The sequence below is a fragment of the Sarcophilus harrisii genome, chromosome 5 (assembly GCF_902635505.1).
Source record: "Sarcophilus harrisii chromosome 5, mSarHar1.11, whole genome shotgun sequence".
In the NCBI taxonomy this organism is placed as follows: Eukaryota; Metazoa; Chordata; class Mammalia; order Dasyuromorphia; family Dasyuridae; genus Sarcophilus; species Sarcophilus harrisii.
In genome coordinates, this window is record NC_045430.1 from 227368946 (window position 1) to 227384316 (window position 15371).

Sequence of the window (15371 nt, forward strand, 5' to 3'; positions counted from 1 at the left end):
GTTATTATTACAATAATGTGAATATAATCTGAATCTCAAAGCTTATTTGCATTAAGTTCTTCTCATTATTCAATGACCCGTAGTAGGGAACTTAAGAGAAGTGAATACTGGTCTTTTGTCTTCCAGTGTTGAGAGAGAAGGTACAAACTTCCAGAATCTCTTCTAGGAGAGGTTCCTGAAAAGAGAGAATGGAAAGAAGCTGATGTGTAGAGGAGTCAGTGCCTCAGTCACGCCCCTCTATCCAGTTTACTACACTAGACACTGGGGGATTTTCCTTTGCATAAGATCTGGGATTCTCTCTCCCTCTCTTTCTCCCCTTATTCTTCTACCCCATCCTCCCTCCTTCCTTTCCTCTCTCTCCCCCCCCTCTCTCCCCTTCTCTCTGTTCCTGTCTGTCTCTACCTCTCTCTGTCTCTGTCTGTGTGTCTCTCTCTGTCTCCGTCTGTGTCCCTCTCCTTCCATCTATCTCCATCTCCCTTTCCATCTGCCTCTCCCTCTCCCTCTCCTTTTCCCTCTCCCTCTTCCTTTTCTTCTTCCTCTCCCTGTCCCTGTTCCTCTTCCTCTCTGTTTCTCCCTCTGTCTCTCCTTCTCCCTTTCCCTCTCCTTTTCCCTCTCTCTCTTCCTTTTCCTCTTCCTCTCCCTGTTCCTGTCCCTGTTCCTCTTCCTCTCTGTTTCTCCTCTGTCTTTCCCTCTCCCTCTCTCTCTCTCTTTTTCCCTCTCCCTCTCCCTTTTTTTCTCTCCTTCTCTCCCTCTCCTCCCTCTCTCTTTCCCTCTCCCTCTCCCTTTCAAGCTGAGAGTTTTCACTTCTAATGGGATTGTTCATTTAGCCTACATATTGTCTGATATATATTTTCCTGTATATACTTTGATTTCTTTTTGTGATCAGCTTGGATAAAATGGGTTTACTTACCTTTTGTTATGTGTGTTCACTGAGGATCTGGCATTTGATAGAAGAAAATCAGTCCTTGGATATTTAGCGTTAGGACCTTCCTTCATTGGGTAGCTAGTTGCCATGGTGATTAAAGAGCCAGACCTGGAATCAGAAAAACCTGAGTTCAAATCCAGTTTTAGATTAACAGCTGTGTGACCTTGGGCAAATCACTTAATCCTATTTCCCTCAGTTTCCTCATCTGTAAAAATGAGTGGAAAAAGACACTCCAATATCTTTTCCAAGAAAAACCTAATGCGATCATCAAGTATCAGTCACAATAAATGCCAATGGCCATAGACACACCCTTCATAGAGAGATGCAATCAAAGTTTAGACAAAAGTTCAACACTTTATAAACTCATCAGGAATACATGTAAAGTCCTGTATTTAAGTTCATACAATGGTAGACAATAAGTAAGACCTGACATCGTCAAGTTCGTGGAAAAAATGACAGGAGCTTTTTGTGAGGCAAGCTAGAGATAAGGTAACAATGTAAAGTGGTTGCCAAAAATCTGATGAAACTTTAAGGTGCATTAGAAGAAGAGGTCAGAATATGGAAATAGATTACTCCCTAACTTTGGACTCTGCATTGGTCAAGGTACTTCTGAAGGAGCAAATTCAGTTCCGGCTCGAGCCATATTTGTTGAGGAGCATTGACAACTGAGAGTGCTTCCAGAGGGAGGAAATGAAGATGGTAAGGTGTTTCAAAATCATGTTATTGCAAACTGTTGAAGGAATTGGGAATGTTTTGCATGGAGGAGAGAAGATTTAGAAAAGATACAATAAGTTTTTTCAAATATTTAAAGGCCTGTAACATGAAAGACCATAGAATCATAGATTTTGAATTGCAAGAAGCCTTAGGTGTCATTCATTCTAACTTCCCTCATTTCACTGATGAGGAAACAGACCCAGAAAGTTAAACGATTTGCCCAAAGTTATACAGATAGTAAATTATATAACCCAAATTTGAACCCAGATCCTCTGATTCCTTCTACAAGGCAGAATTAGAAATTTTGGAGAAAACAAGTTTGAGCTCATTATCAAGAAAGAAGTTTGCAACAAGTAGAACTGTCCAAAATTGACTGATCTGCCTTTTGAAATAGTGAATTTTCTCTTTTTTTTTCTTTGTTATTTTCCCAATTACAAATAAAAACCATTTTTAATATTTTTTAAAAATTTTGTATTCTGAATTCTTTCTTTCCCTTACCCTCCCCTCTCTCTGACATGGAAAGCAGTTTGATACAGGGTAAACACATGCAATCATGCAAAACATATTTCTATATTAGTCAAGTTGTAAAAGAAAATATAAACAAAAGACCATGAAAAAATAAAATGAAAACCCATATGCTTCAATCTAGCCTTAAACTCCATCAGTTCTTTTTCTAGATAGTATTTTTTATCATGAGTTCTTTGGAATTGTAGTGAATCATTACATTGCTGAGAATGGCTGTCATTTATGGTTGATCATTGTACAATACTGCTGCCATTGTGTATAATGTTCTCCTGGTTCTATTCCCTACACTTTGCATCAGTTCATGTAAGTCCAGATTTTTCTGAAATCCATCTACTCATCATTTCTTATAGCATAATAGTATTCCATTACAATTGTATAGTTCAATTTATACAGCCATTTTCCAATTGATGGATATCCCTCAGTGTCCAATGTCCAACTCTTTGTTACCACTAAAAGAGATGCTATAAATTATTTTTACAAATGGATCCTTAACTCTTTTTTTAAAAAATCTCTTTGGGATACACACCTAATAATGGTATTTCTGTGCAAAGGTATGCACAATTTTATAGCCTTTTGGGCACTATTCCCAATTGCTCCCTCTATACCCACTTTACTTTTTCCTTGTCTTCTGGTTGGTTTCTTCTGTATTTCTTACATATATTCCACATCTCCCCCTCACTTGATCCATCTGCCCCTGCTAGTTATTCTTCTATATCTCTCCTCCCCTTGTTGACTACACTCCTTGTGAAGTCATCTACAATAGGAGTCTCCACTTACTCTCCTCTCATTTGACTCTAAATCCTCCACAGGAAAGCTTCACTCAACTGAAATCTCTGCAAAGTCACCAAAGTCACTCTTAATCACTAAATCTAATAGCTTTTCTTTCTCAGTCTATCTTTCTTGACCTTTCTGTATTTTGCTCTCTTGATCTGTTGATAGTTGATGGTCTATTGTCTCTGGGATTTCATGACACAACTTTCTCTTGGTTTCCCTGCTATTTGACTAGTCCTTCTCAGTTTCTTTTGCTGGATCTTCATGAGATCACACCTACTAACTGTAAGTGCACCTTCGCTTTCCTCTGGCCTTCTTTTCTCCTTCTACATCATGTTGCTTGGTGATCTCATCAGCTCCCATAGTCATCTTTCTTCACGTTCACATTTCCAAACTACCCACTAAACAATTCTAACTAGATACCCATAGATATCTTAGACTCAGCATATCAAAAACTGGGCTTATATTTCCCCTTGAGACCTTCCTTCTTCCTACCACCATTCTCCTAGTCACCAAAGTTCACAACTTTAGAATCATGCTCAACTCTTCATTTTCTCTAAATCTGCAACCTATATCTAATCAGTTGCCAACTATTGTCATTTCTTCCTCCAGTACATCTTTCATATACTTCTTTTTCTCTCCCCTAATACTTCAACAATCTTGCCACAGCTTCTCATCTCCTCACACTTGGACTATTGCAATAGGCTTCTGGTTAATCTTCCTGTCTCAAGTCTCTTCCCACCCTAGTCCATTCTCCACTCAGCTCTCGAACTTATCTTCCAAGCATGTGAGTCTGACCATATGTAAGTCTGACCAAAGCACTACTATATTCAATAAATTTCAGTGATTCCCTGTTATCTCCAGAATGAAATATATCATCTTTTTTTTTTTTTTTTTTTTTTTTTTTTTTTTTGATGAGGCAAATGAGGTAAAGTAACTTGCCACACAGCTAGTATGTGTCAAAAATCTGAGGCTGGATTTGAACTCAGTCCCCCTGACCAAGTGCCCACATTCCATCTACTTCCACCCAGCTGCCCCTCATTTTGGACTTTTAAAGCCTTTAGGACTGCACCCTTTTTCAATCTTCTTATTCTCTTCCATATACTCTGTGATCCAGTGACACGTCTTCATGATTTTCTTCCCACATGAATCTCCATCTCCCAATTCAATGAATTATCTCTCATTCTTCCCCCTGCCTATATACTCTCCATACTCATCTTTGCCTCCAGCATCCTTGACTTTCTTCAAGTCTCAGCTCAAGTCCCACCTTATACAAGAAGCCCTTCCCAGTCATCCTTAATCTTAGTGTCTTCCCTTTGAAATGATCTCCAATTTACTGTGTAATAAATATCCTGCTTGTACATCATTGTTTGCATGTTTGTGAGTCTCTTGAGAGTAGGGATTGTGTATTGTCTTTCTTTACATCCCCAGCACTCCATCCCTGGTACATAACAGGGACTTGACAAATACTTGTGGACTCGAGTTGTACTCATACTTTGTCACTCCATGAAATCACTGCCTATTTATCCTCCCATTTCACTGTCTTTTCTCCATTTTGGTTTCTGAAACTCCACAACTTCTCTGGCACAGTATCCTCAGGCTGATTCTAACTTTCCTAGTGCTCCTGGGCCATTCCAAATAAATCTGGAATCCTTATTGGAACCTCATAAAAAAGGTTCTCAGTTTACCTAGGACTCACCATTGCTATGGCATTCTACTCCCAACCCCACATCCTTTTGTCTCATTCCCTCCAGATTCGATTCCTAGTAGTTTTCAGTGATGATTAAATTTTATAATGAACAAATGTATGCCCATGAGAGAAAGTGATCCTCCTAAAGAAAATTCTTCCATTTTTTTTTTGGTAAGGAAATAGGCCCTATTCAAGCAAAGTGCCATGGGTAAGATCTTTGAGGATGAGAGAATTATAGAACTGAGAGATGGAAGAAACAGACGGTGGAACCAACCCTTCAACAGATACCATTTACCTCACTACCAGCTCTGATTAAAGGGTGTTCTCTAAGAAGAAATTCAGAAACTCTGCCTGAATAACTTTAAAGCCTCCTCATTACTGGCCTCATTATCATGGCTTTGGTATTTCTCTTCTTTTAGATTTTATCAGGTGATTTTTAAAAAATATTCATTCTCTGTAAGAAATGTTTATTCTTATATGAGTCAGAATCTGGGTGTGTTTCTCAGATGCTATTCAAACTGATTATTTTCAATAATGAATTAATTAAGTAGAATTTTTTTTCCTGGACCCTATTCAATACCCTTTAAGCATTTTACAAATCACCTGGAAGGATTGGAAAGATTATGCAATCCTTTCCCCCCATACCTATATAAAAGAAATCTGAGGTATGCTCCAAAACTCATCTCAACAGAGAAGAATAATTGCACAAGGTAAGGACCTTTTCAAGGGAGATAATTAACTAGCCTTTTTTTGTGGGTGTGCATAATGTCTCCATCAGTGTAGATCACAAGTCTTCTATACTCTATCAGACAGATGATTTTCATGAGGTACTACGGTCAAAGACACTAATTTAATTCAATTTAGTAAACATCGTTGTCTAGTGTGGGCAAGGCCCATAGTAATTCAAATGGTTAAACATCCTTGATTTCCAGGAACCTATATTTAACTGGGAATTTAAAATGTATACAGAGGAATAAATACAAGACAATCACTTAAATTTGATGGTGAGCACATAAGGTTCCCACCTGCAGTGAACACTAAAAGAAGATAAAATTCCTAAAAAGTAGAGAAGAAGAACATACAAGGCATGGGAGAAAGTTTGAGTAACTATAAAGAAGCAAGATATTGAATTTCAAGTGCTGAAAAGTGATAGCAAGACAGTTTGGCTGGAACCTAGGGTATGTAAAATAGGGAGATGTAAAGAAAGATTGTAAAGGTAAATAGAGATCTTTAAATGTCAAGTTGTATCTGTTTCTTACTCTAGAAACTATAGGGAGCCACAGAAGGTCTTTGAAAAGGGGGAATGATCCTGATGATATCAACTAATCCCCCAAAGTCTATTAAATACTTAACTATATGCTAGGCAAAGATGGTGACTGCTCTCAAGCTTACATTATACAGAGACAGCACGTTTAAAAAACATAGGTACATACAAGATACATGTAAGGCAAGTGGAAATTAAACATAGAGAGGACGGCTTTAAAACTTGGGTTAAACAAGAAAGACTTCATACAAAAGGTGATGTTTGAATTGAGCCATGAAGGAAATCTGGGATTCTAAGAGGTAAAGGTGAAGAGGGAGAACATAGCAAGTTTAGTGAACAGTCAGTGCAAAGGGAGAGATGTGTCGTGTAAGAAGTAATTAAGCCAGTCTTGCAGAGTGGAAGGGTCCAAGCTACAAAGAGCTTCAAATGGCAGAGTCCTACTTATTTGCTTCTAAAGATAAAGAGAAGCTTATTACAAGGGTGTTGGAGTTTATCAAAGAAGGGAGTGACATATGCAGAGATATGTTTGCAGAAAATCACTTTGGCAATCATATGGAGGATGAATTGAAGTCTGAGAGACTAGAAGCAAGAGGACTATTTAGAAAGCTACTGCAATAGTCCATGTCTGAGATAAAAAGAACTTTGAGCAAGGTAGTGACTACATAAGGAAAAAGAAGGGTTTGTATAGGAAAATAGTGTGAAAGAAACAATAAAGTTTGGGATCTTAAAGATGGGGAAAGATGGAATGATAGAGAACTTCAAAAGTTCACAAAAATGGAAGTAGAACCCTTGTGGGTAATAACAAAATCAAGGAAATGACTCTGCATATATCAGATAGAATGATGGAACATTATGGGAATTGAGAAGATTAACTGGTAAATTAGGGTATGTGAGAGAACATTGATATGTATGTTGAAGTCCCCTGGTATGAGGACAAGAGTTGGGGAAGAAAGACTTAGCTGTGTACTGAATTCTTTGAAGAAGAAAAAATGACCTGGGAGTCAGTAGAAACCATAGCTTGGATCTAAATTAAGCAATAAATTTAAATAGAGTAAACTCAAAAGAGAAGATGCTGAGTGACAGGGATAGGAGAGACTGAATATGACAATATGGAACAAAATGCCCCTACTAATAAGTGGGGAAGAAGGAAGAGGAGGTGAAGGAGAAAAAGGAGGATTTATACCATTTTATATATATAAAATTTATACCATGCTTTAAGTTTTTCAAAACTTTCTACATATTGTTACCTCATTTGACTGTCACAAAAATCCTATGAAATAAGAGTTATTATTATTATTATTTTACAGATGAGGAAAGTAAGGTAGACAAGAGGTTAAATGGTTGCTCAGGGTCACATAGCTAGAATGAACCTGAAGGAGGATTCAAATTCAGTTCTTCCTGACTCCAATTGCAACACTCTTAGCTGCTGCACCATCTAGAGAAGTAATAGGGGATTCTTAACCTGGGGTCTACTCTGTGGGCAAATTTCAAGGGGTCTCTGAATTTTATTAGGAAAAAAAGTACATCTTTATTTTAATATAATTGATTTCCTTAGTAACATTATGTATTTTACTTTATGCATTTAAAAACATTATTCTAAGGTAGAGTTCATGGACCTCTCCTGATAGGAAAAAAAAAAAAGTCCATGACATTAAAAAAAAACTGGTTAGGAATCCCTTGCCCAGAGGGAATCATATCTTCAGGAAGAGGTAAGAGCTTATTTTGGAAAACAACACTATGTGTTCATTTTGTCATGAAGATAGTAGTGAGGGGAAAGAAGAATTAAGGATGGCATAATATGGTCTCCTATCCTCACCAGTTCAATTTCTAAAAGTCCAAAAGGAGCATCCAATGTAATTTTTTAAGTTTTTGGGCTATTTTTATTGTATCACTATTTAAAAAACAAAATATAAGTAAACAGTTTCTTAGTCATATATAAAGCCAATTTATTATGAATATTCTAAACCATTTGAAGAGTTTAAAAACACAAATATAATATTCTCTTAACTAAAATAGACATCTCTATTTCATGTTTCTAGTTAGAACCTTTAAGATGCTACAAATTAAAATGAGCAGCTCTGGAATTGTCTTTGAGCTCTCTAGATGAGAGAAAACCCACATGCATTCATAGTTCCCTGTTCAGACAAGGTTTAAAGTGTGTAGCACAACCCTACACCCTATTAGCTTCCATAACCCTTGTTCTATCCTAATGAATAAGAATGAACATCTATCATATAGCATCAACCATTTCCTTCTTTTACTTAGTTTTTGAAATCAAGGAACTAGACAGGACTAGAAGAGAAAACAAATTCTCTATTGTCCATCCTCCTACAAATGAAGAAACTAATACCAGTGAAAATTAAGTGACTTGCTCAACTTCCCACTGCTAGAATGTAGCAGAAGAAGGATTAGAATCCAAATTCTCTGACTCCAAATGTAGCATTCTTTTTACCATCTCCCATTGCCTCCTTGTGAATTCAGATGTGTCCATCTGCAACCAGTGCGGATCAAAACTCATCCACGCTATAGTAGATTGCCTTCATAACATATTGAGTCTGGAAAAAAAAATTTTTTGATAATGAGTTACTTTCTCTGGATTTCATTATGAGTTTCACAGATCTTCAGATCAAATGAATATATTTTCAACATGGACATATAATCTGAATCTGGGGTGGTGAAGTTTATATAAAAATGTACAGGTATACTACTTTAGAAGGTGCAAATAACTGTTTAGTACCTAGTTATTAAAAAATAATTAATTAAAATAGGAATCTAATGATTCACTGTGAGTTGCTAGAATAATTCCTTCTTTCATTCAATTGAATTTGTATTAATTCTTCTTAACATTTTCACATTATAAAGTACAAAATTGATATAAAGGCATGTTTATACTGGTTGCTATGGGCATCAAATTAATCATTGTGATTCTATCCAAACTTTTCCCATCTTAGTAGAACCCTTCATAATTGTATTCTACTGGCATAGTCATTGAGAATCCAAGGTTATTTCTATGCTATGATGAGACCTTGGTTGAAATTCACCTTACTAGCATTTTGATAATGGTAATGAGCATCAATAAATTAATCACCCCAACTTTTTTGTCACTCAAATCTCTCAACAAAAATACATGAATAGCAAAATTATTAAATTAATGTATAAATTAGCCCATATTTGAAGAGAAGCCAAAATGTGTGTCATATTGTGCTAAGTGTTTTGGGAATACAAAAGAAGTGCAAAAGATAGTAACTGCTTTCTATAGGTTTAGAATCTAGTTAGGGCCATATTATGATGAAACAATTATAGAACCATACAAGACTGCACATAATTGTGTATTAAACTGTGTGGTACAGACTGTAAGTGATAAAGGATTTTCTGAGACAGAAGAGCTTTATGTGGGCTGTTGCAGTTGGAGAAGATTGTATGGAAGAAGTAGGATTTGAACTGGGTCCTGAAGGATGAATAGGATGTGGAAAGGTAAGGGTTCTTCAAAGAAGCAAGAGCATTCTTGAGGGGGAATAGGGATATAGGACAAAGGAAACAGGATGTGATGATGGAAGGTACAGAGATGGGAGTGTGTGTGTGTGTGGGTGTGTGTGTGTATAAAATGGTGAGACTGACTAAAGTGGAAGGTATGCACAAGGTAGTAATGGGAATAAAGTTGAGTATTATAAAATGGTGCCAGATTATTGAGGGATGTAAAAACCAGTAAGGGTTTAAATTTGATGAAGTAGGAAAATAAAAATTTTTAGCAAATGACATGATGAAAGGGATATTTAAGGAACAATTAGTCTGGTAACAGTATTCAGGATGGATCAAAGGAGAGATTGATGCTGGTGATTTGGGTTTTTTACTTTCTTTTTTCTAATCAAATTAACCAGAGGTTTATCTATTTTGTTGATTTTTTTCATGTTTTATTTATTAGTTCATTAGCTTTCTTAGTTTCAATTTTTATTAAACTCCCCTTTGAGTTTCATAATTTCTAATTTGGTATTAAATTATTTTTTTAATTTGTTCTTTTCCTAGCTTTTTAAATTGCATGCCCAATTCATTGATCTTCTCTTTCTACCTTTTTTATTCATGTATTTATTTAGAGATATAAAATTTCCCCTAAGAACTACTTTGGCTGCATCCCATAGATTTTGGTATATTGTCTCATTGTTGTCATTCTCTTGGATGAAATTACGGATTGTTTCTGTGATTTGTTATTTGACCTACTCATTTTTTAGAATTAGATTATTTAATTTCTTTTTAGTTTTTAGTCTATCTTTCCTCGCCCCTTTATTGAATATAATTTGTATTGCATTTTCATCTGAAAAGGAAGCATTTACTATTTCTGCCTTTCTGCATTTCACTGTGAGGTTTTTAATGCCCTAATATATGGTCAATTTTTGTGTAGGTGCTATGTACAGATGAGAAAAATATATTCCTTTCTGTCCCTATTCAATATTCTCCAGAGGTTTATCATATCTACGTTTTCTAGGTTTCTATTAATCTCTCTAGTTTTTTTTTTCTTTTGTGGTTAAGGTTGAGGTCCTCCACTAGTATAATTTTGCTGTCTATTCTTCCTGTACCCGGCTTAAAATCTTCTCTAGAAATTTGGCAGCTCTACCACTTAGTGCATATACATTTAGTATTGTTGCTTCTTCACTGTTTACAATACCCTTTATCAAGATGTATTTTCCTTCCTTATCTCTTTTAATCTGTTCTGGTTCTTTTTACTTCAGCTGAAGCACAATAAATTGTGTTCCAGCCTTTTACCTTTACTTTGTGTATGTTTCTGTGTCAAATGTGTTTCTTGAAAACAATATATTGTAGGATTCTGGTTTTTAATTCATTCTGCTATTCACTTCCATTTCATGGAAGAATTCATTCCATTCACATTCACAGGAATAATTACCAGCTCCATATTTCCCATCCTATTTTCTCCCCTGTATATACTTTTGTTCTCTCTTTCCATCTTGTCCTTAGAAGTGTTTTTTTTTACTACCCTGCCCACTACCTTATCACCCCTCACCCTTCATTCTTCTCTTAGTAGTGGTTTTTTTGCTACCCCACCCACTGCCTTATCTTCTATCACTTCTTCCCCCATCTCTTATCTTTTTTCCTAGTGTTTCTGGCCTGCCTTCTATCCTGCCCTCCCATTTCCTTCCTCTTTCTCTTCCTACTTCTTTATAGAGTTCAATAAATTTCTATACCCAACTGAATAATTAGCAGTATTCAGGATGGATCAGAGGAGAGATTGAATTTAGGAAGAATAATTGAAAGATTATTTGACTAGGTGTGATATGATTTTAAAAATAGATACTTTGAAGGTAGATAGAATGGAGATAAAGTAATAGATTTTAAACATCTTAAAGGAAAGTATATGTAACTATTCTAGGGACATATGGTGAGTTGAAACACACTGTAGCAGGGTTACACAACTAGTAAATGTCTAGGACTAGATTTAAATTTAAATCTTCCTAATTCCAGGTGTAACATTCTATCCACTATTATCAGCTACATGCCCCATCGATAAGTATAAATGTTTAAGAGCCATATGGAAATATAAACTCAAAAGACAAGACAGGACTAAAAATATAGAAGACAAAATTGATTAGCAGCATGTAAATACACAAACACAAATCATCTGTTATTTCATCAGCATAGGGAAAGCCAGCTGCCATAATCCCCTCCTCCAAGTAGCAAAGTTCTAGAGATTTACTGGAAGCAGTTAAGTGATTTATCAGGGTACCATCTATTAGTATATGCCAGAATTTGAACCCAGGTCTCCCTAACTCCAAGTCAAGCAGACTCTCTACTATATTATGAGACCTCTTCATTCCTAGGACTAGATAATAAATATATTTTGATGCAACCCAAAGAGGTTATAGACTGAGGCCAAAGGAAATAAACTTGTCTCTGACATGACTACTTAGCAGCAGGTCCAGAACCTAGTTCAAACTCTCAGTCTGAGGTTGTTTTCATGACTACAAACTACAGGAGTCAAACTTCATTATTATCAATGTCGTAAAAACATTAATAATAAATTTCAGTTAAAGAGACAATTGAGTCACTCATGAAGCTATACTTCAATCTTCCAAATTAGAAATACCTTTTAAACAATCACATGCAATAGCACCAAAATATGTAGAAACACATAAACAAATAAAAAGGAAGAACATTTTCAAAAGGACAAAGCATCACAAGAATATATTTTATCCCAAGAGTTCTAAATGATGCTTGTTGACAGTTAAGAAAAGATAAAACCTAAACTATTAGGGCTTATATTTAATGAATCCAATTTTTTACTAGTGTGGGTACTATTTCCATCAATTCTGCTTTATTTTATATAATGTTTCTACTTAAAGAACCTAGTTAGTATTTCAGAGGCTCTCCATCTAATTATTTTAATATGTCAAGAATATAAATGTAATTCTCAATATACCTCCTACTCTGGTTTTTACACTTCTTGTACCATACAAGTCATTATTGATAATATGCTACAGTTTGTTTCAACATATGTCTTTCCATTATCATTTGGGTTTAAGGTAATTTGGACTCTTCCAAGATTTGTAGCTTTATATCATCATCAAGAATCATTCGTATTCAGTAGGTAGGATGGGAATGGTGAAAAGAAAAACTTCATTTGGGCCCTGAAAGAAAAAAAGATGGAAAGAATTGGAATGGTATATGTTGCAAATATTAGCAAAGGCATAGAGATGGAAGAAGGAAGGATGAGAATGTGAGAAAGAAACATCTAGGTTGGTTAGAACATAGGCTTTGGAAAGGGAGTAGTAAGAAACAGTTGAGTCAGATGATCTGGATCCCATTTGGGATGGACTTTAAATAACAAGATCAGGATATTTAATTTTATTTAGTATAAATTTAAAGCCAGTGAAGGTAATTGACTAGAGAGATAATCCTGTTTAAGACTTCAAGGGAATACAAATCCTTAATACCAGTACATAGATTATTGTGTAAAATTTTATAAAAGATAACAAATCCAGAAAACATACACAAGACAATAGTTCAAAAAAAAGAACAGTAGCAAATAATTTTTTTCTACTTTGTGATAGTAGTTCTTTTTTTAATAGTATTTTATTTTTCCAAAAGTATATAAAGATATTTTTCAGCATTCATTTCTGTAAGATTTTGTGTTCTATTTTTTTTCTCCCTCACTCCCCATGACAGCAAGCAATCTGATATAGATTAAATATGTACAATCCTTCTAAACATATTTTCATATTGTCATGTTGGGCAAGGAAAATGAGACCAAAAGGGAAAAACTCATGAGGAAGAAAGAGCAAACAAACAAACAAAAAAAGTAAAAATACTATGCTTTGATTGGGTCACCTACATAATAGGTTTTTATATATTTTATTTGATCAGTTCAGGAACTTTGCCTGACTTGATTTTTTAAAGTGCCAGATTCTATGGCACTTTATGGGCAGATTCTAAATATGGTGGTTCCACTATTCACTGGTGGGAAAAAAAATGCTATGAAAATACAGATAAATCTGTTTCATTTTCATTCTGTTTGTCTCCCTCTTTTATTCACCTACAAATACTCTCTGGGTGACACAGCTTAACTAAATCAAATGCTTCATTCTTAGAAACTTGTTTTCTTTTTTACTCCTTTTTACCATTTTGTGAATCAATACTGATCATAGTTTTCTACTTTTTGTAATGCTGTGTGAATGTTGCATGATGTTGTATAAATTAGCCTGAACTCTAAACAATATGTTGTTCTTGACTGCCTTCTAACTGCATTCAGAAACGAAATTGCTGGCTTATGTGATTTCTGAGTTCTTTTGACCTCCTCAGTGCAGTGACTATTTTCATCAGTTAAACTTCACTTGAAAATGATAACATTTTTGTTTTCTCCAATCCCCATTTTGGGGAAACATCTTGTTGACATAAATTGAGTTGCAACTACTATACTCACACAATATGTTTTTTGTAATTTTTAGCCACTCAAATTGTTCCATGATCTGAGTACACAGAATCAGATTATCTAAAATGACTATTTGACCATATCACTTCTTTATTCAAAAATGCCAGTAGTTCCCTGTTATTTTCAGGACCAAAAATAAAATACTATGTTTGGTTTTCAAAAACTTTCATAATCTCCTTCATATTTGTCATATTCTAGCTTGCATCTGTTATTTTTGTCTTTTCCTCCTGTAAAGAAAGGTGTGTCCAGAAGAAAAGTAGAGAAAATGGATTCAAAGTAATTAATATGCATGTAGAAGGAGGTCATAGAAGTAGGAAAAAGAGTACTAGTAATTGGAAGGTTAAGAAAGACTTTATGCTGAAAATTTCACTGTGGCTGTATATTAAAGAAAGATAGCCAAAGGTAAAGGTGAAGTACATTTCAGGGAGGTACATATTTGCATTTATTCACTTTGTATTCATGTGGTCTATATGTCCTGATTAATTTACCTATTAAAATGCAATTTTCTTGTGAGTAGAAATTGCTTAATCTTAATATTTTTATCCTTAATATCCAGTAAGTGTCCTATATATAGTAGTTGTTCAATAATGTTTGTTGATTGATTAATTGATTGCCCTAGACTACCTATAGCTCTGGACACCAGAGCTCTGTCTCCCTCTCCCTTCCTTCTTTTCCCTCTCCTTCTCCCTCTCCTTCTTCCTTTCCCTCTCTCTCTCCTTCCCTCCCTCCTCCTCCTCCTCCTCCTCCTCCTCCTCCTCCTCCTCCTCCTCCTCCTCCTCCTCCTCCTCCTCCTCCTCCTCCTCCTCCTCCTCCTCCTCCTCCTCCTCCTCTTCTTCTTCTTCTTCTTCTTCTTCTTCTTCTTCTTCTTCTTCTTCTTCTTCTGCTTCTTCTGCTTCTTCTTCTGCTTCTGCTTCTTCTTCTGCTTCTTCTTCTGCTTCTTCTTCTTCGTCTTCTCTTCCTCTCTCTATCTCTCTCTTTCTCTCTCTCTCTCTCTCTCTCTCTCTCTCTCTCTCTCTCTCTCCCCTTTCCCTCTATCTGACTGCACATATATGCATACACACACACACAAAAATAAACCATTACTTCTCTGAAACATTTAGTGATTTAATTGTTATTTTGTTGGCAATTGGCTTATTTTGCTTTAAAAAGTGTCAATTGTTTTAAGTACTTATCATTTTTGGCTCAGAAGCTTTGCTATAGGCCCAAGGCTTTCTTGAAGCACTTTTGTATCTTGGCAAATTTTTACAATGTCTAAATGTTTATCAGATGTCTATTGTTTTGGGTTTTTTTGAATGAAGCCTATTAAATTAGACTGGACTGGTGATCCTGTGTACCTTAACCTATGGTTCTTCACTTTGTATGTTATTTGTATTTTTTCTGATCATTCCTTGAGAAATTCTCAATGATCCTGAATGATTTTCCTTAGTAAATAATTTCTCTCTTCTGACAGCTTGGAGTTATTTTTTGTTTATTTTTTTGTGAGGCACTTGGAGTTAAGTGACTTCCCCAGGATCACACAGCTAGTAAGTATTAAGTGTCTGAGGTC

At 35.5% G+C, this 15371-nt stretch overlaps 1 protein-coding gene and 1 long non-coding RNA gene across 2 annotated transcripts in view; one reads left to right on the top strand and one right to left on the bottom strand.

The window, feature by feature from the left end:
- Positions 1-107: 107 nt before the first annotated feature.
- Positions 108-9098, bottom strand: LOC116419284. The gene is made up of 3 exons (XR_004229551.1): positions 8342-9098; positions 911-1033; positions 108-175 (listed from the first exon to the last, which is right to left on the bottom strand). It is a non-coding gene; the product is annotated as an uncharacterized LOC116419284 (long non-coding RNA).
- A 144-nt stretch (positions 9099-9242) lies between these two features.
- Positions 9243-15371, top strand: part of LOC111721162 (phthiocerol/phenolphthiocerol synthesis polyketide synthase type I PpsD-like) — a 31744-nt gene continuing 25615 nt past the window's right edge. The window contains exon 1 of the mRNA XM_023505067.2: positions 9243-9363. The gene's annotated coding sequence lies outside the window, so the exon portion shown is untranslated. The remainder of the gene's footprint in view (positions 9364-15371) is intronic.